Source organism: Anomaloglossus baeobatrachus, chromosome 9, assembly GCF_048569485.1.
Source record: "Anomaloglossus baeobatrachus isolate aAnoBae1 chromosome 9, aAnoBae1.hap1, whole genome shotgun sequence".
NCBI classification, from domain to species: domain Eukaryota; kingdom Metazoa; phylum Chordata; class Amphibia; order Anura; family Aromobatidae; genus Anomaloglossus; species Anomaloglossus baeobatrachus.
This window is the reverse complement of record NC_134361.1, coordinates 167,861,248-167,887,007: the sequence shown is the minus strand read 5'-3', so window position 1 is coordinate 167,887,007 and position 25,760 is coordinate 167,861,248. Positions and strand designations below refer to the sequence as shown.

At 44.7% G+C, this 25,760-nt stretch overlaps 1 long non-coding RNA gene across 1 annotated transcript; it reads right to left on the bottom strand.

The window, feature by feature from the left end:
- Positions 1 to 15,734: 15,734 nt before the first annotated feature.
- Positions 15,735 to 18,864, bottom strand: LOC142250607 (uncharacterized). The gene is made up of 3 exons (XR_012725235.1): positions 18,735 to 18,864; positions 16,035 to 16,068; positions 15,735 to 15,784 (listed from the first exon to the last, which is right to left on the bottom strand). It is a non-coding gene; the product is annotated as an uncharacterized LOC142250607 (long non-coding RNA).
- Positions 18,865 to 25,760: the final 6,896 nt, after the last annotated feature.

Here is a 25,760-nt window from a genome sequence, read left to right as displayed (position 1 = left end):
GTTTAATAAATGGTTGTCTCCACTCAACCTGCAGCCTGGTAAGGCCGTGTGCGACAATGCTGCAAACCTGGGTGCGGCCCTTCAACTGGGCAAGGTGACACACGTGCCTTGTATGGCTCACGTGTTGAACCTTGTTGTCCAGCAATTTTTAACACACTATCCCGGCCTAGATGGCCTTCTGACCAGGGCACGGAAACTGTCTGCAGTGCTCACTTCCGCCGTTCAAGCGCCGCAGCTGAGCGACTTGCATCGCTCCAGAAGTCTTTCGGCCTGCCGGTTCATCGCCTGAAATGCGATGTGGCGACACGCTGGAATTCAACTCTCCACATGTTACAGCGACTGTGGCAGCACCGCAGAGCCCTGGTGCAATACGTCATGACGTATAGCCTGGGCCAACGAGATGCAGAGGTGGGGCAGATCACCCTGATGGAGTGATCTCAGATCACGGACCTATGCACCCTTCTGCACAGTTTCGACATGGCGACGAATATGTTTAGCGCTGACAATGCCATTATCAGCATGACGATTACAGTCATTTACATGCTGGAGCACACGCTAAACACTATTCGGAGTCAGGGGGTGGGACAACAGGAAGGGGAGGAACTACAGGAGGATTCATATGCGCAAGACACAACAACATCACCAAGGTCCAGACGTTCATCATCACCAACGCGGCAGGCATGGGACCATGGGGGACAGGGATCAACAAGGGCGCATGGTAGCAGGCGAGATGTTGAGGAAGGTGCAGGAGGACATGAAGATATGGAGGACGAACTGTCCATGGACATGGAAGACTCAGCTGATGAGGGGGACCTTGGTCAAATTTAAGTTGAAAGAGGTTGGGGGGAGATGACAGAGGAAGAAAGAACGGTTAGCACCTCTATGCCACAAACACAGCGTGGACTTGGTCCGCATGGCTGCGCAAGACACATGAGTGCCTTCTTGTTGCACTACCTCCAACATGACCCTCGTATTGTCAAAATTAGAAGTGATGATGACTACTGGCTTGCCACACTATTAGATCCCCGGGACAAGTCCAAATTTTGTGACATAATTCCACCCATAGAAAGGGACGCACGTATGCAGGAGTATCAGCAGAAGCTGTTACTCGATCTTAGCTCGGCTTTTCCACCAAACAACCGTGCAGGTGAAGGGAGTGATTCTCCCAGTTGTAACTTGACAAACATGGGACGGCCTCGTCATCTTCAACAGTCTACCCGTACCAGTAGGACCGTATCTGGTGCTGGTAACAGCAATTTTATGGAATCTTTTCATAATTTTTTTAGACCCTCCTTTGCAAGGCCACCAGAGACATCAAGTGTGTCACATAGTCAACGGATGGAGAGGATGATACAGGAGTATCTCCAAATGAACATCGATGCAATGACTTTGCAAATGGAGCCTTGCTCCTTTTGTGCTTCAAATCTAGAAAAATGTCAAGAGCTCTCCAGTTACGCCTTGAAGATTTTGTCGTGTCCAGCTGCCAGCGTTGTCTCTGAACGTGTCTTCAGTGCTGCTGGGTGTGTGCTGACAGATAAGCGCACGCGTCTGTCCAGTGACAATGTGGACCGACTGACGTTCATCAAAATGAACAAGTCATGGATCCAGAAGGAATTTACTACCCCTGTGTCATCCTGGGGAGAGTAAATGCTTGTGGATTTGGAATGTGCTTGATGCAAATCAAAACATCCTGTTTGCAACTAGGGCACAAGTCCTGCCACTGATGGGGTGTCTGTGTGCCCAATTTGGGGAAAAAAGGTAGACTCCGCTTGGAGTAACCCTTGCTTGCTGTGTTTTTTAAAAATGATACAAGATGAACAGATCTGAAGGCAAGATGAAGGCAACATCATGTCTCCGCCTGCACTTTTCTCACAAACCTGCATTTTTCCAGGGACACCCTACTCAACACCGTCTACAGACAGCAGCCAGATCTCTGTCCCTCAGATGTGGTCAAATAAAAGGCCACTTACTGCGACCCATGACAAAGCTAAGTGGTTGACTCTATCCCTCTGTAAGCTGTTGGCTACCGAAATGCTGCCTTTACGCGTAGTGGACACACAGGATTTTACAGACCTTATGTCTGTCGCTGTGCCCCAGTACCAGATGCCCAATCACCACTGCTTCTCCAAGAAAAGCATGCCCGCGCTACACCAGCATGTCGCACACAACATCACCACTTCCTTGAGAAAATCTGTGTGCGACAGGGTGCATTTCAACACAGATACTTGGACCAGTAAGCATAGACAGGGTCATTACATGTCACTGACTGGGCACTGGCAAACTATGGTGAGAGATGGAGAAGGGTCTGCTGTACAAGTCTTGCCGTCCCCACGAGTTGTTTCAATCCTTGTTCTGTATGTAGAAGTTAATACACTGCTTCTGCCTCTTCAACCTCGTGTGGGTCCTCTACCTTGGCGCAAACCCTGTGTGGTCAGGCCACCCTTCCTTGCAACTGCGCACAAGGACTACCACACACCTCCTTACTATGCTGGCAGCAGAGCTCAATGCCATCAGGCGGTCAAAGTTTTACTTTGAAATGTATGGGAAATGTGAGTCACACCGCTATTACAGAGAATAGTAGTCAGGCAGGGTCAAAACATTAATTGAGGAACAGGAACAGAATGGGACGGCCAGGAAAGAATCAGAAAACAAGCAGAGGTGAAATGCGTATCGGCCAACAAGGTACATAAACAGCAAGCAGGAAAAGTAGTCAGGTAACAAGCACACAAAATCATAAAACTGAACTGGGGGTAAAATTAACCAGAGGTTCATAGCTATGTCTGGCAGTGGTCTGCAGACAGGATGGGCATAAAAAAGGGTGTGGTGTCTTCCCATTGGTTGTAGCTGAATGATGGTATTTCATCTGTGAGATACCCACCAGCTACATTCAGCCAGAGATTCTGCATCTGTCAAGGTAATGCAGCCCAGTGGGTGAGCATAACCTGCGTCCACCTGCGCCGCTGGCATCGACTACTCTCCCATCATCAGCACTATTCATGAAAGGAACACGTTGTCACCTGGCGACCGGAGTACAAATTGACGGAGCGGACTCCGTTGGTGACTTAACAGCCGTGTGCGGCAATGATGCAAACCTGGCTGCGGGCCATCCTTAGGGCAATGTGACACACGTGCCTTTTAGGGCTCACGTGTTGAACCGAATTCGCCAGCAATTTTTAAAACACCATCACGGCCTACATGGCCTTGTGCAGTGGGCACGCTCGCTATGTGCTCACTTCCATCGTGCGCACACAGCAGCTCAACAACTTTCATCACTCCGGAAGTCTTAGGGTCTGGCAGTTAAACGCCGTAAATGCGATGTTTCGACACGCAGGAATTGGAATCTGCACATGTTGCAGCGTGTGTGGCAGCACCGCAGAGCCCTGCTGAAATACGGTAAGACATATAGCCTGGGATAACTTGATCCAGAGGTGGTGCAGATCACGCTGCTGGAGTGGTGTCAGATCAAGGACCTATGCACCCTGCTACACAGTTTTGAAATGTCGACGAAGATGTTTAGCACTGGCAATGTCATTCTCAGCGTGACAATTCTGGTCATCTACATGATGGAGCACACTGTAATTATTATTCGGAGTCAGGTGTTGGGACAAGAGGAAGGGGAGGAAGTACAGGAGGAGTCATATGCGGAAGGGATAACAAGATCTACGAGGTCCAGATGGTCAGCGGCACCTATGCGGCAGTCATGGTGAGGGAGAGGGATTAACAAGGGCGCATAGTATCAGCAAAAAGTGTTGATGAAAGTGCAGGAGCCCATGAAGAAATGGAGGACGAACTGGCGATGGGCATGGAAGACTCAGCAGATGAGTGAGAGCTTGCTCACATTTCGGTTGTGCGAGGTTGGGGGGAGAGGGCAGAGGAAGGATGCACGATTCTCACCTCTCTGCCACCAACACACCAAGGACTTGGTCCTCCTGGATGCACAAGACACATGAGCGCCTTCTTGCTGCACTACCTACATGACCCTCGGATTGTATGAATTTGAACTAATCCTGAATACTGGGTTGCCACACTGTTAGATCCCCGGTACAAGACAAAATTTGGCGAACTAATTCCTGCCATAGAAATAGACGCACGTATACAGGAGTATCTGCAGAATGTGGTACGCAATCTTAGATCTACTTGTCCACTAAACACCAGTGCTGCACAGAGTGAATCTCAACGCTTTGTCATGGATAGGAGGAAATGGTCTTTTACTTGTCCACATCGGAGGGACCGAGGGATGGCTGCTGTGCTGAGATGGCGTTGAGTACGGTGTCCCTGCACAGTTGCACTTTTGGTCATATCCCAAAATGAGTTGAAAAAGGACAGATGCTGTTGGAAAGGGGAACAGGTGTGTTGGAAAGGGGAAAAAAGTTTTGGTCCGTGGATTTGGTGGTTAAGCAACTGTAACATTTGCTGAAGAAACAACATCTGTTACAGTGGGACTGGCAGATTTGGATAAAGTGGTATATAATCTGTGACCGCTATATAACGAAAATTAATAAGAAAAGAAAGAGAAAGGTATATATCCCCATCAGCAGTCAGTGTCCACCGTGCTCCCAGTTGGAAAAGGAGAGGTTGGCAACTTGAAGGTTTGGTGGAGGATACAGAGCTGTGTGGCTATGAAACTAATAGTAGCCTGAACCGAGTTAGACGCCATTCGGATCTGGAGACTGTGAGCCCTGTTAGCGTCACAGGGTCCACATGCCCACCCAGCCCAGGAACTCCCTGTTAACAACACAGGGGCCATTGAGTACGCTGACCGTGTGCGTAGGGGCCACACCTGTGGACAGCAGGCGCATCAGCAGCAGCAGGCCTGTTAATGCCACTGGGCTGCACAAGCAGGACTGTTAGGACAGGAGCTGGTCTTAACCGTTCTGCGTTACCAACTGTGGTGGTGGCCTGCATCCACCACCCGATCCCTGCCTACCTCTGGCCTAAAGCCGCAATGGGTTCAACACATGGAGGTGTGCTCTTTCGGAGCATAATAGAAGACTGCGCACCTCCTTGTTGGCTCCAGCCCCTTTTATAACCTGGGTCCGCCCCAAACCATGGTGAACCACAATGCACCTCCTGGAGACAAAAGTAGAGTGACACGTCATGAGTGGCATAACTAGCGTCCTATTTGGAAACGCAACTTCAATGATGACCTCATGGCTGCCATGACCCAAACACCTCACCAGTCATCGTCTGAGCATCAATAATGCGGTGACAAGTCATAGGTGTGGGCCTCTGCAAGCCATTTGGGAGGACACCTGATGCCCTGTGGTCTATATGGGACCCCCACATCAGGGCCAGGGCCAAAGAGTTCATTACCGGACCTAGTCTCTGATGCAGGAAGTGCCTGAGCATGCTCAGTAGCATGAAATACAGTCTCTGAAAAAAGACTATCAGCTTTAGCATGGTGTCTATGCCCAAAACAGGACTTATACCCGGCACGGAATGCAAGCACCTGTGCAAAGAGGCTTTTCACACTTAGTGTGGGAGCATGCGCTGTATCCCGAAATGAAAACTTAGCGTCAGGAATGGCACAGTCAGGCTGAGCATACTCACTAGGCGAAACACTGTAATTATGCTGCAGCTGGGGTACATCGGCACACGCATGCGCACTAGCTGCCTCTCCACACTTAGACGTGGAGGGGAAATTTGTCTTGGAGATGCTGTCTATGAACAGAAGGAAAAGCTAAAGGAAGCCTGACTTTCTATCCCTCCGAATTATGAAATGCAGCAATGAATTCCATGAGTTTGCTATAACATTAGCGTAGCAAAATGTGCATGAGGGTGTGATGTAGAGGTGCTAGAAATAGCTTGTCACCAGTGGGGCACTAATGGAATACAACAGCCAGTTCTATGATGCCACAAAATGGCAGTATTTTGTGCTATCATTATAGCTTATTAAAAACAGAGCACGAGGTTGTCATGCAGAGGTGCTGCACATAGATTTGCAGTAGTGTGAATTGACAAAAGTACAATAGCCACGTTTAGGATACAACTAGGTACAGTGAGTGTTTGCTAGTATAATGGCTGAGTTTAAAAAAGTTTGAGTGTGCAATGCAGGCAGATGTCCTGCAAATAACGTTCCAATACTGTGAATTGACAAAAGTACAATAGCCACGTTTAGGATACAACTAGGTACAGTGAGTGTTTGCTAGTATAATGGCTGAGTTTAAAAAAGTTTGAGTGTGCAAGGCAGGCAGATGTCCTGCAAATAACGTTCCAATACTGTGAATTGACAAAAGTACAATAGCCACGTTTAGGATACAACTAGGTACAGTGAGTGTTTGCTAGTATAATGGCTGAGTTTAAAAAAGTTTGAGTGTGCAATGCAGGCAGACGTGCTGCAAATAACGTTCCAATACTGTGAATTGACAAAAGTACAATAGCCACGTTTAGGATACAACTAGGTACAGTGAGTGTTTGCTAGTATAATGGCTGAGTTTAAAAAAGTTTGAGTGTGCAATGCAGGCAGACGTGCTGCAAATAACGTTCCAATACTGTGAATTGACAAAAGTACAATAGCCACGTTTAGGATACAACTAGGTACAGTGAGTGTTTGCTAGTATAATGGCTGAGTTTAAAAAAGTTTGAGTGTGCAATGCAGGCAGACGTCCTGCAAATAACGTTCCAATACTGTGAATTGACAAAAGTACAATAGCCACGTTTAGGATACAACTAGGTACAGTGAGTGTTTGCTAGTATAATGGCGGAGTTTAAAAAAGTTTGAGTGTGCAATGCAGGCAGACGTGCTGCAAATAACGTTCCAATACTGTGAATTGACAAAAGTACAATAGCCACGTTTAGGATACAACTAGGTACAGTGAGTGTTTGCTAGTATAATGGCTGAGTTTAAAAAAGTTTGAGTGTGCAATGCAGGCAGATGTCCTGCAAATAACATTCCAATACTGTGAATTGACAAAAGTACAATAGCCACGTTTAGGATTCAACTAGGTACAGTGAGTGTTTGCTAGTATAATGGCTGAGTTTAAAAAAGTTTGAGTGTGCAATGCAGGCAGACGTGCTGCAAATAACGTTCCAATACTGTGAATTGACAAAAGTACAATAGCCACGTTTAGGATACAACTAGGTACAGTGAGTGATTGCTAGTATAATGGCTGAGTTTAAAAAAGTTTGAGTGTGCAATGCAGGCAGACGTGCTGCAAATAACGTTCCAATACTGTGAATAGACAAAAGTACAATAGCCACGTTTAGGATACAACTAGGTACAGTGAGTGTTTGCTAGTATAATGGCTGAGTTTAAAAAAGTTTGAGTGTGCAATGCAGGCAGACGTGCTGCAAATAACGTTCCAATACTGTGAATTGACAAAAGTACAATAGCCACGTTTAGGATACAACTAGGTACAGTGAGTGTTTGCTAGTATAATGGCTGAGTTTAAAAAAGTTTGAGTGTGCAATGCAGGCAGATGTCCTGCAAATAACGTTCCAATACTGTGAATTGACAAAAGTACAATAGCCACGTTTAGGATACAACTAGGTACAGTGAGTGTTTGCTAGTATAATGGCTGAGTTTAAAAAAGTTTGAGTGTGCAATGCAGGCAGACGTGCTGCAAATAACGTTCCAATACTGTGAATTGACAAAAGTACAATAGCCACGTTTAGGATACAACTAGGTACAGTGAGTGTTTGCTAGTATAATGGCTGAGTTTAAAAAAGTTTGAGTGTGCAATGCAGGCAGACGTCCTGCAAATAACGTTCCAATACTGTGAATTGACAAAAGTACAATAGCCACGTTTAGGATACAACTAGGTACAGTGAGTGTTTGCTAGTATAATGGCTGAGTTTAAAAAAGTTTGAGTGTGCAATGCAGGCAGACGTCCTGCAAATAACGTTCCAATACTGTGAATTGACAAAAGTACAATAGCCACGTTTAGGATACAACTAGGTACAGTGAGTGTTTGCTAGTATAATGGCTGAGTTTAAAAAAGTTAGAGTGTGCAATGCAGGCAGATGTCATGCAAATAACGTTCCAATACTGTGAATTGACAAAAGTCCAATAGCCACGTATAGGATGCCACTAGGTACACTGAGTGTTTGCTAGTATAATGGCTTCGTTATAATTAGTTGGAGTGTGCAACGCAGGCAGATGCGCTCTGCAAATGTCTTGGCACTAGTGGGACTATAGCAAAGTCCAATAGCCACGTATAGGATGCCACTAGGTACACTGAGTGTTTGCTAGTAAAATTGCTTAGTTTAAAAAAGTTGTAGTGTGCAATGCAGGCAGACGTGCTCTGCAAATGTCTTTGCACTAGTGGGACTATAGCAAAGTCCAATAGCCACGTATAGGATGCCACTAGGTACACTGAGTGTTTGCTAGTAAAATTGCTTAGTTTAAAAAAGTTGTAGTGTGCAATGCAGGCAGACGTGCTCTGCAAATGTCTTTGCACTAGTGGGACTATAGCAAAGTCCAATAGCCACGTATAGGATGCCACTAGGTACACTGAGTGTTTGCTAGTAAAATTGCTTAGTTTAAAAAACTTGGAGTGTGCAATGCAGGCAGATGTGCTCTGCTAATGTCTTTGCACTAGTGGGACTATAGCAAAGTCCAATAGCCACGTATAGGATGCCACTAGGTACACTGAGTGTTTGCTAGTATAATGGCTTCGTTATAATTAGTTGGAGTGTGCAACGCAGGCAGATGCGCTCTGCAAATGTCTTGGCACTAGTGGGACTATAGCAAAGTCCAATAGCCACGTATAGGATGCCACTAGGTACACTGAGTGTTTGCTAGTAAAATTGCTTAGTTTAAAAAAGTTGTAGTGTGCAATGCAGGCAGACGTGCTCTGCAAATGTATTTGCACTAGTGGGACTATAGCAAAGTCCAATAGCCACGTATAGGATGCCACTAGGTACACTGAGTGTTTGCTAGTAAAATTGCTTAGTTTAAAAAAGTTGGAGTGTGCAATGCAGGCAGATGTGCTCTGCTAATGTCTTTGCACTAGTGGGACTATAGCAAAGTCCAATAGCCACGTTTAGGATGCCACTAGGTACACTGAGTGTTTGCTAGTATAATGGCTTACTTAGAATGAGTTGGAGTGTGCAGAGGACAAGAGGGTACAGTGGCAGGATTGTGGTGCTCTGGGTAGAGGAATGGAAGCCTGCCTTTCTATTCCCTCCTAATGGTGAAATGCAGGGAGGAAATCCCTGACCTGGGCTACACAGACGCTGTTGCTGTTTGCAGGACCTGTCACTTATGGCTCTCTGACCCTGCCGCTTTGAGCCCTTAAAAGGACTGCTAGAATGTGCTCTCCCTAAGCTGTCTAACGCTGTGTATGCAGCGCATACAGCTGTATCGGCTATAGGACTCAGGAGGACGGAGCTGCGACACTGATGTCTGACACCAAAGACGCAGAAGGCAGATAATGGCGTTCGTGAAGAAAATGTCCGGTTTTATAATGCAGGGACATGTGACATGCAGATCCTATCACACATGCCGTTGCTTCTCTGGCTCAAAGTCCACTTAGGTGTGTGTGTGTCTGTGATTGGCTGACATGCTGGCCCGCCCCACAAGACGCGCGCGCTTAGGGAAGGAAGACAAGAAAAAAAAAAAATGGCGATCGCCATTATAGAAACAGCAGTGATCTGAAGGCGCTGTTCACGCACACTATACACTGAAATGTGATAATAGTTTGATTCACAGAGTGACTTACACTATTACAGCAGAAACCAAGCTAGGATTTAGCTGTTTTTTGGCTGCTAGAACCGTTCTCGAATGTTTCTAGAACTATCGAGCTTTTGCAAAAAGCTCGAGTTCTAGTTCGATCTAGAACATGCCCCAAAATCACTCGAGCCGCGAACTGGAGAACCACGAACCACGAACCGCGCTCAACTCTAGAAATGATGCTGTTACAAAGTAGATACAATATGTAGTAAATATTACCTAATTATTTTTTTTTCGTGTCATTAATCAGGAGCCGTACTTTCTTCAATATTGATAATTTTACACTTCGTCGGAGTGATCGTCTTCGCTTCAAGGAAAGGGTAGAGTACAACTACGATGTGATATATCGTAGGGAAATGGCCAGGCTTCGTAAAGGTAAGATGTGTTTTGTACATGTTTGTACATATGTTAGTCTGTACCTATTATTAGATTTTGTTATACATTCTAACTCTAAATGGGGTTGTAGTTTTGGCTATAATTTTGAGTTTGAAGGGGAATCTTGTAATGCCACTTAGGTATGTGTCTGTATATGCCATCAGACATTATAACTTGATGGAATATATAGGGTCAGGGCTCCTTCTGAAGAATATATTAAATTGAACCTTTTAGTATTGTGTTTTCTTAAAGGGAACCTGTCAGGTACAATATGCACCCAGAAGCATGAATCAGAAATCACCGTACTTCCGATCATGCGCACTAGACCTCTCTGAAGCCAAGACAAAAACACACAACTTCATAATGCGCGTGACCAGAAGTGCTGAGCATTCAGATCCATGATTACTGACCCTAAGCCGGCGTTCTGAGGCGGTGCAACGCACACAGGTACCCTCGTCACTGACGATGGGCCATAGGTATGGAATAGCATGTTAGTATGCCCCTGTGGGCATGCTAACACGCTAAGAGGTTGGAATGAGCACAGGAAATAGCACCCTTGTGACTAGTCCCTGCGTTCATTAGCATATTTTCATAAAGGGTCTTTAGAAATGCTTTTTCTTATGATCTCTTATGTATGTTACTAGATATGAAATTTTAGAAAAGGATTAGCAATATTCACCCAGAACTGCTCATGGTTCTGAGTGCATATTGCACCTGACAGATTTCGTTAACCCCTTCACAACCGCAGGACAAGACGGTACGTCTTATTTTAACGTGACTTAACGACCAAGGGATCTACCATTACGTCCTAACTATCGTGGGGCACAAGGGGCTGTGATCAAGGCCAGTGACTTGGCTTATCCGACAGCAGAGTCACTACTCCCGCAGCCACAGATAGTGCCTGTGCCGTCCCCGGCTGTTTAACTTCCTAATTGCTGCAATCAATACCGATAGCGAAACTTAGGGGATTAGGAAAGGGATCACTTTCCCCCCCAATCGGGACCTCCGTCATGTAATCGCTAGTGCCTGATCATTGTCATGGTCACACGAGGCTGTAATGACGACTTATGGGACACCTGACTACTGGGAGCCTATGGCTCCCAGCTCCATTCGCTTTAATAGAGGCAGGTTTTTTGGTGAATAACTGTAAAGCGCGGGGTTAAAATTTCCCCTCAAAACATAGCCTATGACGCTCTTGGCGTCCAGAAGTGTGAGTGTGCAAAAGTTTGTGGCTGTAGCTGCGACGGTGCAGATGCCAATCCCGGACACACACATGGACACACACACACCCCTTTATATATTAGATTATAATAAAAAAATTTTTTTCAATATAAACAGTATAAAAGGTACCACCAGTAAGTAACGTTCTGACAGCCAGATGTTGAGAAAATGTTTGTATAGGTGGAAGACTGTTAAATTGGATACGCTTGTCTCTCAGTAATGTGGCGTCAGTTGGTTTTCTGGAAACACGTAAAAAAATGTTGTGGTTACGCTCCTGATCATCCTAAACATACCCTGTTTCCCCGAAAATAAGACACTGTCTTATATATATTTCTGCCCTGAAAAAAAGCGCTAAGTTTTATTTTCAGGGGAGGTCTTATTCTCGAGGAGACATGGTTGGGGGTAAGTTTACCCCCTACAAAAAGCAGCCCCCCATTCCAGGATCATCATATTTACCAGCCCATGGCATTTGTATGGCTCCCAGATCCTCCTATGATCTCCCGTCAAGTATGCTGCATGCCTCCCCTGCGTCTGGCCAACATCAGATCACTCACACACACACACACCACTTCTCCCTGTGCTCTCCGGTGGGCAGTCCCAGCAGCTGTGCTGCACGCCGTGCTCCTCTGCCCACTGCCGACATTGACAGATACGATTGCATACATTCACATTCACACACACACAATATCGCACATAAGTGCGCACGCATTCACAACATCTGGAGATACCACATGATTCTGGCCATGTGATCCTCGGCAGGTCCTGGAAGATCACTGCACGCACAGTATCGCCGCCGAGAAGAAAGCAATATCACTGGATGTTGTGTGTGGATGCGATCTGATGTGTGTGTGTGTGTGTGTGTGTTCTGCTGCAGGACCTTGATGCGCTCACCTGCTCCCGGACGGCTTCTGGTGAGTATGATTGGGGGTCGTCTTTCTTTTCTCTTCTGGGGATGCCCGCTGCCTATAATGAAGTGTCCTGCAGTGTCTTTAACTCTTTCACCGCTGCATGACACTTCATTATTGACCGCGGCTAGGCCTTATTTTCAGGGGATGTCTTATATTACAGCTTCCCTGAAAATTCCAGGGAGGTCTTATTTTCGGGGAAACACGGTATATCTATCTATATCTATATATCTCTAGAGAGAGAGAGATAGAGAGATATAGAGATAGATAGATATAAAAGAGAGTATATACACATATATCCATACGTGTATACATCTATATACATAGGTATGCATACATATATCAATGGGAAACTGACTAATGTCCTTCTGTAAGTAACGTTCGACAGCCAGATGTTGAGAAAATGTTTGTATAGGTGGAAGACTGTTTAAATTGGATACGCTTGTCTCTCAGTAATGTGGCGTCAGTTGGTTTTCTGGAAACACGTAAAAAAACATGAGTGCGGTTACACTCCCGTTCATCGCAGCACCCGTTTTTACGCTTATTAGGTGATTTATGTTATCAAAATGTAAATTTGATTGTTTTTCTGGTGCAAGATTTTGGCGGCGGTCAGACTTTTACGCCCTATCGGGGCGTGCACGAAAACAGTTCTGGGCTATCAAGTCTGTGTCCTTGATACACTTTCTACAATCAGACAAGTGACCTTGCAACTGGCTAATGTACTTCTGTACGTAACGTAGTTAGCCAGATTATGAAATACACTTCGGGAATTTAGACGTCAAAAGGTAAACCCGGCTAACGGCTTCATGTAAGGTAAGGTGTTCTGATAGCCCGTTTTCCAGTCTCATCTCTGCCATTCCGATGTGTATCTCCAAATCGGGCTAACGCTTCGGTAAGTCCTCTTCTGTTAGCCAGATTAGGAGAACTACTGGGTAAGTTCAGGGAAAAGACTGGGAAACTGGCTCATGTCCTTCATTAAGTAACGTTCTGATAGCCAGATTTAGAAAACTACTGTGTACTTTCAGAGAAGACACTGGAAACTTGCTAATGTAAAGATACACAGGAGGTGTTGTACAGGGATGGAGGATACACGGACACAGGAGGTGATATACAGGGATAGAAGGAAACACAGTGATATGAGGTGTTATACAGGGATAGAGGGATGCACAATGACAGGTATTATACAGGGAGAGAGATACATGGTAACAGGAGCTGCTCAAGGATAAAAGGATACATGATGACAGGTGCACAGGGATGGAGGGATACATGGTGACAGGAGAAGCGATGGAGGGATGACAGGTGTTATACAGGAATAGAAGGATACATAGTGACAGGAGGAGCTGTACAATGATGGGAAGATACACGACAGGAAGTGCTGTACAGGGATGGAGGGATACACTTTAACAGATGTGACGCAAGGATACATGGTGACGAGGTGTTTTACAGGGATAAATGGTAACAGGATAAGTGACGCAGGGATACATGGTGACAGGAGGTGTTATACAGGGAAAGAGATACACGGTATCAGGAGGAGCTGTACAAGGATGAACGGAAACACGATGATAGGTGGTGTTATATGGGGATAGAGTTATACACGGTGACAGGTGGTGTTCTACAGGGTTAGAGGAATACACATGACAGGTGTTATACAGGAATAGAGTGATACAGTGACAAAATTAGCTGTACAATGATGGAAGGATACACGATGACAGGATTTGTTGGCCAAGGATGGAGGGAAACATGGTGAGAGGAGGGCTGCACAACAGATGGGGAAATCCCAGTAGCTAGAAGGACTTGGTTTGTAGGGGTGACCAACTTCATTGGTGGGCGTGGCAATCTTTTTTCCCATCCCCTGTACCCCCTGAGCATCTTATCCCCAAAATTTTGTGTATGTAGCTTATGGCATGAGTTCTATGCACACGAGAAAACAAAATGGCGGCGTCTAAGGTGATAGTCACAGCAATTGAGAGCAGAGGAGTGATCAAATTCTTCTTTCTGCAAGGAAAGTCCATGGAGGATATTCACGGTGATATGTCGCAGATTTTGGGGCATCAGTGCCCTTCATATTCCACAGTTAAGAACTAGATTGCCAAATATAAAAGGGGTCACTTCAGCAGCAACGGTGAGGAACGTCCTGGACGCCAGAGTGGTGGTTGTTCCGGAGATCATCGATGCTGTGCACAACCTCATACTGGAGAATCCACGAATTTCAGATAAAGCAATAACAGACATTATGAATATTGTGTGTGTGTGTGTGTGTGTGTGTGTGTGTGTGTCATTATCCATGAACATTTGGACATTAGGAAGCCATCTGCAAAGTGGGTCCCCAAATGTTTGACAACAGAGTAGCATGCGAGTGAAAACTTCCTGGTCCATATGTCAGCGTTTCAGGACTGATAAGAATTTCCATGATCGACTGGTCACTATGGATGAGACCTGGATTTATTTGTATGACCCTGAAAACAAGGAGCAGTCAAAAGAGCAGAGGCACAGTGGTTCTCCTCATCCAAAGAAGTTGAGGGGGGCAAAATTCAGCCACTAAGGTGATGACATATAGAGAAAAAGAAGTAGGCAAGAAGCACTCATATCACCAAATACCTACTAATACATTGTGTTATTTTTTTGTAAGTATATCAGTGCAAACACCATAAAAACAATTTATAAAGCAGGACACTCATCCCATGGACCCAATAATAGAGTGTCCTGCTTTTTAAATGTTTTTATGCTGTTTGCACTGATATACTTACAAAAAATAACACAAAATGTATTAGTAGCTATTTGGTGAGCTGAGTGCTTCTTGCCTACTTCTTTTTCTCTATATGCAATTGACTTGGTAGGCCTTGCACCCTCACCTTCTGACTTATTCCCTTCATAATCATAGCTGTGCAGCACTGTCTCTCTTTTTGTACTAAGGTGATGGCGTCTGTGTTCTGGGATAAGGAGGGCGTGCTGCTAGTGGACTACCTTCAAAAAGGTTCCACCATTAATATAAGGTATTACATTGAACTTTTCAACCAATTGAAAGCAGGACTGAAGGCCAAAAGGCACGACAAGCTGTCCAAAGGAATCTTGTTCCTGTAAGACAACGCCTCTGCTCACACTGCACAAGCGACCACGGCAAAACTGGCTGAGCTGGGCTTCCAGTTGGTTGACCACCCACCTTATTCACCAAATCTAGCTCCCTCCAACTATCATCTGTTTCTAAAGCTGAAGAAACACATCAAGGTACTAAATTTAACACCATTTCTGATGCTATGGCTGCTACGGATGCCTGGTATGAGGCACAACTGGAATCTTTCTTTTTTGCTAGGCTTACAGAACCAGGAATACCAATGTAAGAAGTGTGTTGTCATCAGTGGAGAGTATGTGGAATAAATGTAAAGTTTCATCATCCTATTTCATTTCTTTCTGGGTAAAGCCAAAGACTTATCAGCAGCCCCTCGTACTAAAACTAACAAGACAAAATTTTGAAACCGTTTGACATTTTTTTTTATTATAGAAAACAAAATTTATATTTCAATAAAATTTTAATGTTTAAAAAAACAAAACAAAAACATTTTAGCATCATCATTCCAGTGGACCGTAACATACGGTACTTGCACCTTGCATTCTGTGGGGAGAAAAAAAATAAAATTAAAAAATATTGCACAATGCTGTATACTATAAAGGCATCTTTACACAAGCCAACTAACTGAAGCTACAAAGGTCCCACCCCCAATTCACTATTGTTAATGGTCACTGTGTAATTACACAGCCACAATTTGCGACCAACTGCATGGGATGATTTGTCAGGTGAGTGAAAGCCTGACAGATGATCCCATGTAAAATTATTCTTAATGTAGCTTTGTGCATTTACTTACTGTTCCATCATCTTGTCCCGGGCCTCCAGGGCATCTTTAAGATATTAAAGCACATAAAAAAAAAGTTTATATCCTGACTACCGCCGCAGCAACAAAGCGCTGGATCTGCTGGATTTTTTTTCTTGGATCTGCACTCTCCCCATTTGGCACAGGTGATTTTAATCAGCAGGAGACTGCAAGAGGGGTCAGCCTTCTTTTTGCTCCCAGTTCACATATGGGAGCCAGTGGGAGGTGAGTGCACAGCTCCTCTCGTGGTGTGGTGGTGTGGTGGTGTGGTGGTGTGGTGGTGTGGTGGTGTGGTGGTGTGGTGGTGTGGTGGTGGTGTGGTGGTGGTGTGGTGGTGTGGTGGTGTGGTGGTGTGGTGGTGTGGTGGTGTGGTGGTGTGGTGGTGTGGTGGTGTGGTGTGGTGTGGTGGTGGTGTGGTGGTGTGGTGTGGTGGTGTGGTGGTGTGGGCGGGGTGGGCGGGGTGGCGCGGCCTGGAGCCTTGGGGGCTTTGCCTTGCAGCATGGGTGTGGAACTTCTTTGGTATACATTTTTGGTATATCTGTTTTTTTTTCTTTAAAAGGGAATGTGTCATACAGGTTTTTAAACTAATTGAAACCAAATTCTGATAATGCAGACTTGTGGATTTAGACCTGACAACCCCTTTAAAGGGAATCTGTCACCAGGTTTTTAACACCTAATCTAAGTGAAGCATAACGTAGGGGAAGAGATCCTGATTCCAGCGATTGTCACTTATTGAGCTGCTCAGTGTAGTTTTGATATCACAGGTTCATCAGCAGGAGATTATTACAGGACTACTTGGCATGCTACAGGTAGTGCAGCATATTCATGAGCTCTGTATAACTGCTAGATCTGCAGCAGTGAAAACATTGATTTTAAATCACAATGACAGCAAACAGCTCAGTAAGTGAAATCGCTGGAATCAGGGTCTCTGTCTCTACATTATACTGCTCTCAGATGGGGGAGAAAAAAAAACCCACTGACAGATTCACTTTAAGGCTCATTCAGCAGTCTGTGAAAACTGGTCTACACCTGGACAGTGCATGGTCTGGCCATGGTCTCCTAACCTCAGCAGCTTCATAGCATATACGAGGATGAGGCGCAGGTCAGGAGATCGGTGCCCGGCCATGCATGGCGTTTTAAGCTGAGATTTATACTGATGGTTGTTCTTTATGAGAGCTGAGGGGGGGTTGTGAACAAGAAATGCCACATAAGGCAGAATTAGGCTGAGTCCACATGTCCTGTAATCATCTGCTGGGAAAAATGATTTCTGCAAAATCCTTTTTTTTTCCAAATCTGAGTCTATGGAGGAAAGATACGTTAACAGATTTCTATTTATCTTCCATCTGTAACGGATGGGCATTCTGACCTGCGGGGCCACAAGTCTCCTCCACAGAACGCAGCTGCTCGTGCCCACGATCAGGGTTCGGTGCGCTGCAGTCTCCTGCTTGTGTTCTCCTTATGCGACTCCACAGCAAATAATTGACATTTTGTGGCCTCGGAAAGCCGCACCGCAGGTCAGTGTTTGCTGCGGGCCGTGCATGCACAGTGGGCACAGGATTTCTACCAATACCATCCACTGTGCTTGTACTGTACATTGCAGCATTTTGCACACAGCTGAAGCATACTACATCCAAAACGCTGCTAACACTGATGGTGGGCACGCAGCCTAAGGAGATTCTTTATTACAGCCTAGCTATTAGGGCAGGGGGCACAAAAACAGTCTCAGACACATAGGCCTTGCTGGTGCTGTATTTTACTGTTTTTGTGCCCCCTGCCCTAATATATGAACCTCCTGAATTATAAAGCGCTGCAGAATATGTTGGCGCTATAGAAATAAAGATTATTACTACAATCACAGTGGATGGATTTCTAGAAATTCGTGTCCACTGTAAATGTGCGGCCTGCAGCGAAAACTGACCTGCGGTGTGGCTTATTGAGCTGCTGCATATCAATTCTCTGCGGCGGAGTCGCAAGCGTTCTTCCTAGAGAAAAAAGACAAACCAGAGACTGCAGCGGCCTGTGCCCACGATCAGGCGGAGGATACTCGCCGCGTTCAGGACGCAGCGGGTCCTGATCGTGGGCACATACTTTAAGGTTATGTGCACACGCTGCAGATTTTTTTTTTCTGCACATAAAACTGCATGTTTTGGCAGGAGAATCCCTGCAGCTAAAGGCAGCGTTCATGCATTTTTTTTTTTTTTAATAGAATGGAGATAAGGAAAAATGCTGGAAAAAATGCTGAAACAATTCAATTTACTCCTTGCTTTACCCTGTATATATTGGGGTAAGACCCTATTGCGCTTTCTTTTTCCACAGTTTTCTCTGAAACAATTGAAGTGTTCATTCTTTGTGCAGATTTTGGTGCAGAAAATATCTGCACCAAAGAGAATTTGGAACGTGTGCACAGCACTTCAGGATTCCCATAGACTTTGCTCAGATGCATTTTTCATTGCATATTTATTAAAATCTGCAAGACAGAAAACAGAAAAAAAAATCACGATAACTGCACCATGTGCACAGGCCCTAATGTATATATGTGGGATGACCTCTAAGGCCCCGTACACACGTTGCAGTTTTTAATGCCTTTTCTCTTGCAGATTTTAATCAATATGCGAGAACAAATGTATTGCAGGAAAGCCAACAGAGAAGAAAGAAAAGACAAACAAAGACAGAAGACCCCACAATCATACTCACCAGACGCAGGAGGTATGCTCCACGCGGTCCTCCCCAGCCACATGAAAGAAGACAGCTCAGATAATTAAGACAATAGTCCTACATTTTCATGGATGCGGGAAAAGGAGAGAGAAGTGTCCCTCGATAATAACGTCCGCATCACCCCAAGTTGGTAGGTTACCTACTTGAAGAAAAAAATAAAAATGAATAAGCAAATTATTGTATTTTAAAATTGAGGGCGCCGCGGGGCACACACATACTGTGGACGCTGGAGTCTGCATGCAGGCAGCACTGGCAGAGGTCCTGGGGTGGGGGGGGATACATATACCGGGGATGCAGCCTTCATACAACTATTCATCACTTTCAGCTTTACACAGCCCCATTTAGCATTATGCACCCCACAGTTTTATGTGGCCTGATTATGCATTATGCACCCCCACATAATGCTATATGGGGGCCACATAAAACTACTACTACTACCAAGAGTAACTTGGTTTAAGAGCACACTGCTGAAACAAATTATGCTTGTAATCCAAGGTTCACTGTATTTTGTGAGATAATATTGCGTGTCCCATCTGTCAGCATTCACACCGCTCAATCTCCACACTATGAACAGACATTCAGCCAGATATGGCGCATTAATTCACACTAACATTACCAAGGATAGGAAATACTACATTACCAAGGATAGGAAATACTGTTTAGTAACTATTTTGTGTGATAATAGTGTGTCCCATCTGTAAGCATTCATAAGGCTCAACCTCTAGACTGATTTACAAGTTCATGGCACAGTCCCTGCATCTGATTGGTCTGTGTGAATACATTATATATCAGGTTGTCTGCAGTGTGATTGTGTAGAGCAAAGCTGTTGGAATGGAGCCAGCTAACATTGATGTGGATGTGTGAGTATAATCTATACTTTGTCTTTAATATGCTGATTTTGACAGTGTGCAGGGCTACTGCTGCCCCATAAAAGGGTAAATTAGATGTGGTCTGTTAAAGGACCAGTATGCATTTGTTGTTTTGAGGGGTAAAGCATATTGCAAAGCAAAGGGTCTTATAGGACTTGCAAAGTTCCCTGAAAAAGGCTATGTCTTTTTGAAAACACAACCTCAAAAATTCATGTGGTATATGTTTACTTTCTCACTGTAAAAGTGTTAGGACTGTTTTTATTGCAGGTAGAGAGGCTGGTAGATATGATTCTTACAGGCTAGGTTTTATTTTCACATGGTGTGTTTTTGAATACAGATCCCCGGCTGTCGTGGAGCCACCGGCTGCTGTGCGCAGGTACATTACCTACCAATGTGTGTCAGACATTTGCCAATATGCATAATTTCTTTTATTCACTTCCGGGTGTCTTTCTATGGCTACAGCTACATTACTTTACCCAATGCAATATGCAGAGTCTCGTGACAGTGATTCTGTATCTACACCACATGGAACTTTATATGGGTTACATTGTGGTGTGAAGTGTACTATTTTGGCATGTCTACAACTTTCTGAGCGCTTTATGAATGTGTACATTGTATTCCCTTTGACAGTAGTTGCACTGAGCATCACAAGTCTTATACCACTGTGTTTTTAGCGGTCCAACGAGGATGCACTTGACCTGCCCAGTTTGCTATATAGTAACAGACCGACTGGACAAACATCTCGAGCGACAGTGCATGAAGCACAATTCTGCCGAGGAGAGGACAGCTACTCTGACTGATGCAAGGGACACTCTTCGCAACATTGCATCCAAAGGGACAACCATGGAATATGAGGATATTTTGGCCCTTAAAACACCAGAGAACACAATCTCTTTCCTGGAGGAAAGAGGGTACCTCATACTCCACAAGCCAATTGCGGCCAGGTAGGCTCCACTTTGGTCTATCAAAGTTTTGGATAAAACTTATGACTTTGTATATGTGTAATATTAGCCTTTAACAATATGATGGACCCAACTTAATGATGGATCCAGTGCTTTGGTTTGCAGTTAGAGTTTAGGGCCGATCCTCGATTCTCGGTCAGATGGAGGTCGATGCTTTTCACCCCATCTAAACTAGGATCGCTCATCACTATTTGATATGCATGTCCTGTAATCAGGTGGCTTTTTTTAATTTACAGTACTGTCCAAGTTCAGGAGCAGCAGGATGCAGGGGCCAGTAGCACTTACGAAGCACCTGTGGGGGAATGTGAGGAGGAGACTGAAGTTGTCCAAGAAAAAGAGAGGTAGGTGTGTGTGTGTGTGTGTGTGTGTGTGTGTGTGTGTCACACATACAAATACTGCTTTCTCTCCTCCCAGTGCTAGTACCGTACCCTCCTGTGCTCATTCAACTGAAACCGCTCCTTATAAAGAAGACTCCCAGAGATTGCCTGTAGAGTGAGTTTGCTTAATCTTTTCATTATAATATACTCGCATGTAACTAAGCATTAACAGGTAACATTGTCCTTTTTAGGACTGAACAAGAGGATCCATCCACATCCGGGCTGATGCAGCAAGATAACTCACCAGTATGTAAAGTCAAGGAATTTGAAGAGGCGATTGTGGGTAGTCCAGTCCTCACGGTCCCAGAGAGAATGGATCTTGAAGCGTCAAAAGACTTCCAAGTTGTGGAAGAGTCTAGTGAAGACCAGAGTGATGAAGAGGATAAAGAGTCATCCGGTGAGGAATCCGCTGTCTCCGCTGAGCAGGAGCAAGAATCCGCTGAGCAGGAGCAAGAATCCGCTGAGCAGGAGCAAGAATCCGCTGAGCAGGAGCAAGAATCCGCTGAGCAGGAGCAAGAATCCGCTGTCTCCTCTGATGAGGATATGAACAGGTCAGGAAACATGCACAGTCTTTCTCGTAAACTGTAAAATATAACAAGTCTTAACTGTTGTTCTTTCATCCAATATTATAGAGTTCTAAAGATAAAATGGACAGGACTAAAACAAAAAATGAAGCAAGCTGGTTTGTATAAATGTTTTAAAGAGGAACATCCAGTTCTGAAAGGTTTTTCTTTAAATAATCCTCAAAACCTCTCAGTAAAGAAGGTGAACCAAGAGGTTGCAGACGTCTCAAGATTTCTAAATTACATGAACAATGACTGTGTGAGTTTGGATTTCGTGAAGGACATTAAGAAGGCACAGTCTTTCTTTGTCAAACTGCGTGAAGTCGGGCTCTCAAGCCAGACGGCATGCAATTATTTAAAACACCTTAAGAGATTTGTGCGTTATCAGCTACGAGGAACCAATTTGGCACATGAAAACCCGCAGCTGTATAAAGCTTTCAAAATATTTAAAGGTGTGACCAAGGATATCCAGACCATGCTGGCAAAAGGTGTCTCACAGGAGGTGGTAAGCAACAGGCGAGTTATCAGCTTATATGAATTTGTGTATATTTGGTTACAATCACTCTTTTGTCCCCAGGGTTTGCACATGGCCGAATGTAACACTCATATGTTTTATCCATCTTAGATTTGACGCATTAACATCGTCGCATTTGCCACCAGCACACTATCTGAAGATTCTGGAAGTGGCCAAGCCATCCTTTTTGAAATCATTGAGATATATCAAGTCTGGTGGCAAAAAAAGGGAACATCAGTTTAACGTCTTGAATTACTTGGAGACCCTACTGGTTTTAAAGCAAGGACAACGGCCAGGTGTAATAAAGAATTTCACAGTAAGTAAATCACCTCTGACTCATCTTCTTAAATGACACCTGTCACTTAACCTTTCTCAACTGTCTTCACTCTAAGGTAAAAAATTGTTTAAAAGAAATGAAGTCCTCAGTGGTTGATACCTTTTAATGGCTAACTGAAAAGATGGTAATACTAGCAAGCTTTCGAGCTATTACCATCTTTTCAGTTAGCCATTAAAAGGTATCAACCACTGAGGACTTCAGTTCTTTTAAATAATTTTTTATCTCTACTGGCTAACATGGTACAAAGATATATTTTACCTTCACTCTCAGGTGTCAGAGTGGACCAGGAGGTTGCCTTACGGATATGAGGGGCAAGACTTCATTGTCATTGGGGTGAAAGCACACAAGACCTCTGCACAACAAGTCGCCTGCTTTGCGCTTACTCCAACTGAAGAAGAAGTAAGATTTCCTTTCCTCCAGGCGATGGACTCTGGGATTTTCCATCTTACCATGTTTGTATTTGTTTTTGCTTTTACAGTGGTTAAAGGTGTATTTTGAGAAAGTGCGACCCAATATGGTCAAGCCAAACTCAGCAAATACATTCTTCCTATCTAGCTCAGGGGAGCCTATCCACAATGTCTCTAATGACCTTATGCGTTACCATAAAAAGTAAGATTTATAAAGTCTAAAATCTTTCTGAAAGTCTATGTGCATAGCTATAGGTTTGATTTTCTACATTATATTTTAGGTTTAGTCTTCCCCTTGTCACCAGCAAGATGATTAGGAAGGTAATTGAATCATGGACCATCTCAAAATTGAAAGACCACGAAAAACATCTCTTTGCCAGGTATCTAGGCCATTCTAATGAGACAGCGGAAAGAAATTACCGAGAAAATACCCTGGAAAACATCTGTCATGGCCACTCGCTAGTCCTACGATCATGGAATGAAGAAATGCAGGAAGCACAAGCCAGCACATCAAGGTATTTAATTGTAAAATACAAAATCAAACCTGCTTTGTAACAAACACTAATATTTGATTTAACACTTCTAAAGGGCTGCAGAAGAGGGTACTGGGGAACCTCTGACTGGACAGTTAGGCTATGTGCCCACGCTGCGGAAAATGCGCGGATTTTGCCCGGATTTCTCGCGGAAAAGCCGTGGATTTTCCAGAAATCTGCAGCACAGCTACTCCCCAGCCATTTCTATGGCATTTGGGAAATGCTGTGCCCACGCTGCGGATTTTTCCGCAGCGGAAATCGTGCGGATTTTCGTGCGGAATAATCTGCAGCATGTCAATTATTCCTGCGGATTTCTCCGCAGGGTCCCCTATACTTACTTATGCCTTGATAGCAGACACCGGAGTCACTTTCTCCGTCCGGTGCACAGCAGCGTAGCTGATCCAGGTACAGGAAGGAGGAGGTGGGCGGGGCCTGCACGAGCTCCGGTCATGTGACAGCCGGAGCTAGTTCAGGCCCGCCCACTTTCTCCTGTGCACAGTGAAGACGCTGACAGAGTGACCCGGCCGCCGGAAAGCGAGGTGCTGCGTGATGGAGGCAAGTATGAACTCACCCATCACTGCAGTGTTAGGGTGAACTCTTAACCAGAGATCACTAGTTGCCTACTGCCTGGCCGAATTGATATGGGCCAAGTGCATGCATAAAAGAATTCACACCAGACACAGTCGGATATGAAGTCTCTTCTTGGTCACAGTAATGGCACCAAACAGACTGAGGAGACTCATGCGTCCTCTTGATATAGGCTAGGGGCGTACACAAGTTCAGATATGCCCATTTAGTGGGACAGTTCATGAGCTAGCCAATGGGGAGATCCGTGTTGCTGTTGATGGGCGGGTCTGACTCCAGTGGATGAAACCATGACGATGGGAGGGACGTCATTTAGTGGATCCATGCTGATGGTTTGGTCTGTGATGTCTTCTAGCTTGACCAAGGAGTCTTTCCCTTATATGGAGGTCTTCTTTCATCTGGACATTCCTTGCATTCCAAGCAAGGTGTGGATAACAGGAAATAGCGGCCATCTTTATATCTGTGTCATGCATAATCTGAAACCTGAATTATGTAAGGCAAAACAACATATGTCCCACAATCCCTTGTCAAGAGGTTAATTAAGTATTTTATGTAAAGGTCCTCCTCAACAGTCCCCCCTAAATACTTTATTAACCTTCTGACCCTACTCCTAACCCATCAGTCTCCAATACCTGGCTGCAACTCTTTTCTTTTTGCTGCCCGCTATACGAGCAATGCTAAGCCTTTGCCCCCATTGGTACAGACTTCGATTGGAGCCTGATGTACTCGCCCTACTCTGACTGCCTAGCTGGGGACTGTGAAAGACTGAAGGGGGCCTAGCTGCTCTATATCTACAGAATAGCTAACCTCCTGAGCTAGGAAAGTGGGGGCTGACGTTTCTACTCCTTTCTCGATCATCTTCCTTATGCAGGGAAAAACACAACAAACAACAATAGCTACAACAATTAAGACAACAAGGATCACTATGCCTATCTGAGCTAGCCACCTCTGCCATCCCTTCATCCATGAGAAGTATTGGTCCCAGGGATCCTCTACACCTGAATTCCTTTTTAATTCTTTTTGTAGAGAAGATAGCTTTTTTATGGCTACCGTAACCTTCCCAGTGGGACCCGTATTGTCTAGAATATAGGTACAACACGCGGATTTCACCATTTTACAAACACCTCCTTTCTCTGCCAGTATCATGTCAAGGGCCATTCTGTTTTGAAATGCCATTATTGATGTGGGGCCTAGCTGATCTGCCAAACCTTGAATAGCTTCTCTAGTGTAATTGACAAATCTTTGTTGGTTATAATAGATGTAATTGATCCAGTCTACATTTTTATTTATGGTCACTAGAGGTAGTATGAATGACTCAAAACCGGCTTTGACTTGATCCCTGGCTTTAAATTCTTCTGGTACCCCCCTTGGGACTCCTATAGCATCAATGTAAACATGGGGGTCAAAACTGCCTTTGGGTTCGGGATTTGTCTCTCTTTTTGTTCTGTGTAGCTCTTCTGACGTTAGGGCTTCCTCTCCTTCTGCTGCTATGTAGAAGGGCATTATGGCTTTGGCTAGTGTGCATTCCCCCATCCATTCACCTTCTAAATGAGTTCTGATCTTCATGTCCCCACATATCCAGAAGACATCAGAAATGGACTGGGTCTGGTTGACCAGGTCCTCTCTGGTGGCATTACTATATCTGCTGCAATATCCCTCTGTGAAATTACCCACAAATGTGTTCCCCTCAGTGCTAGTATAACAGATGTATTTTCCTGGATATATGGTGATGCCTTGACCTGGGTTAGGTGTGTCTGTGACTATGGGGTACTTCTTTTTCCAGTTTTCACAATTTAATTCACTAAGGGATTTGTTAGTGAACAGACTCAGGAAACATTTTTCCACATCTGGGGGAAGA